We start from the raw sequence: 2940 nt of genomic DNA, 5'->3' as shown, positions 1-2940 counted from the left end.
GTTTCAAATAATATTGTTGGCAATGCGGAAATTCAAAACTTGTGGGGAGTGCCGGTATCCCCAGCCATAGAGTGTTCTATATAATCTTTTGCATTCAAGCTTTCAGGGATCTCGAAGATCAAGGCAACTTGGTTTGACGATTAATTACTTTCCCCCACTGGCTTGATGCAATAAGCAAGAACGGACATCATATTTGTATACTAAATGACATTTTGGGCCGAGATCGAGTATGGGACTAATACCGTGAAGATACAACAGTAGTTAAGTAAATATATATATGAATGGATAGTTTGTTATATTTGGTCAGGCAGATATGCCATAACTGTAAGAACTAGCCAAGAGTTGGAGAGTAAGCGATGGATAGAAGAATTTCTGGAGAATTACAAGGGCAGAAGGGAGTGTGGAGTAGGTAAGTGGCGGTGGTGCGATCAACGACGTAAGCAGTGGGAGATGGCATTCGATCAAAGGTAATACAAGCTGATCAAGGGAGCAACAGCAATGAGTAGACATGGGAGTTGCTCGAAGAGAGAGCAGAATCTAGCAACCCATACAACATGAATGTGTAAGACGGATGTACAAGATAGCGGGTAGTATTTTGTAGGTTGGACAGTGGGCGTAGTAACACTTAGTAACATATAGTATATTGGTATTTGTGCTAGAAATGGGAAGAGAAAATACTAGTATATATTTTGTAGCAAGATTAGTAAATTTTATAGCAATGTAGGTATGATAATATATATATTAGATATAATTTGTAGGAAAGTGAGAATAAACATAGGAGATATTGTGTGCAGGAGAATGTTGGTAGCGCGGTTACTATTATATGCAGGACACGAAGGTCAGTCATGGAGACGGGAGTCAATGACAGGAAGATGGAGAGAGAACACTAGTTTCTAATGCTCATGGTGATGAGTGCATAGATGCAATATGTCAACAATACTAATCTAGGTTATTTCAGCAAAGTAAATGAGTGATAGTCGACTCATTTTTTATACTAGCTGTTAGCATATTTCGGAGAACCGAGCACCGGAAGTGGATGTTGTTAATGGACACATTAGCATTTGGGGTTGCAGACAAGTGGTAGTAGACACTGTTATGTTAGTAGTGTACAATGATTTGCGAAGCTGAGACCGGAAGTAGGACTGCTTCTAGAATATAATAAGTTCGTGCGCCGCAGGATACACGATAGTATAGTTAAGACAACGAGTGGATATATTGTATAGAGCAATGAGATTAAATTGTTGGGGTAGATAATTGGAAGGAGATATTGTAAGATATGAGTAGAGCGGGTATTTAGCAGAGGGTGATACAGTTGTTACGTAGCAGGCAATTGGAACGAGAGATTTTGACAAGGGGTGGCAGAGTCAGCTTACAGATATTAGAGTATAAACACCAGAGTAGGAGATGTAGATAAGTAGAGAATAAGAGAGCAGAGTAGTGTCAAGTTGTGAGTACACAACAGGTGAAATGCTGATAGGATGATGTAGTTATTGTCGAAGGTGACTATAATATTGGGGGACAGCGAAGTAGAGTAGGGGAAAATAAGACAAGCAGCAGATGGAATATTATGCGGCAGTAAATGTAAAGCAAATATTGGTATACAGAGATGGATTGACAGAGGCGAAACATAAGAGTAACAAGGAGAGAATAGAGACACATTAGAATGGAGAACCGAGCACAGATAGCAGAGGCGGGCGATGTGAGACGAGACATAGCAGGACAGTAATAAAAACACGCGGAACGGATGTTCTTGGAGTATTTCATGGAAGGCAAATATAGATTTGAGCAGCAATTGATCGAAAGATACAATTTCACAAGGAGAGGTAGGATGAGAGTAGAAACAAGGGAGTAGAAACATGAGAGCAACAGCATGAGCGTTTCAAGGACACAGTGGTAAGAACAGAGTAGTAACGAGAATATGCAGGCAAGTAAGAGACCGAAATATCAGAGCGGCGAAGGTGGTTAGCAAACACACGCAGATAGGAGTACCCAGATCAGAGAGCCCCAAAGATTAGATACGGAACGGATGTTGTTGGATATTTTGGGCGAAGGCAAATATATTGTTGGGCCGAAGGCGAGAGGCATAGAGAGTAGATTGTAGAGCCGCAGGCGAGAAGCGTAGGAAAACAGATTGTGGGCGGAAGGCTCAAAGCATCAGAAAACGGATTCTAGAGCCGAAGGCTCAAAGCATAGACATTTCATTCTGGAGCCGATGGCGCGAGGTATCAAGAATTAGATTCTAGAGCCGCAGGCGAGAAGCATCGGCAATTCGATACTGTAGCCGCAGGCTAGAAGCATAGGAAACATCAGTGGACACCCCCATACAGGATGTGGGAACACCCCCATACAGGGGTACTCTCTTATGTTGCGGGTAGGATGTTCTGGGGTACTCTCTTATGTTGCGGGTAGGATGTTCTGGGGTACTCTCTTATGTTGCGGGTAGGATGTTCTGGGGTACTCTCTTATGTTGCGGGTAGGATGTTCTGGGGTACTCTCTTATGTTGCGGGTAGGATGTTCTGGGGTACTCTCTTATGTTGCGGGTAGGATGTTCTGGGGTACTCTCTTATGTTGCGGGTAGGATGTTCTGGGGTACTCTCTTATGTTGCGGGTAGGATGTTCTGGGGTACTCTCTTATGTTGCGGGTAGGATGTTCTGGGGTACTCTCTTATGTTGCGGGTAGGATGTTCTGGGGTACTCTCTTATGTTGCGGGTAGGATGTTCTGGGGTACTCTCTTATGTTGCGGGTAGGATGTTCTGGGGTACTCTCTTATGTTGCGGGTAGGATGTTCTGGGGTACTCTCTTATGTTGCGGGTAGGATGTTCTGGGGTACTCTCTTATGTTGCGGGTAGGATGTTCTGGGGTACTCTCTTATGTTGCGGGTAGGATGTTCTGGGGTACTCTCTTATGTTGCGGGTAGGATGTTCTGGGTGGTCCCCGT

The sequence above is a fragment of the Spathaspora passalidarum genome, assembly GCF_000223485.1.
Source record: "Spathaspora passalidarum NRRL Y-27907 unplaced genomic scaffold SPAPAscaffold_5, whole genome shotgun sequence".
In the NCBI taxonomy this organism is placed as follows: Eukaryota; Fungi; Ascomycota; class Pichiomycetes; order Serinales; family Debaryomycetaceae; genus Spathaspora; species Spathaspora passalidarum.
The sequence above is the reverse complement of the archived record's forward strand: the minus strand, read 5'-3'. Positions refer to the sequence as shown.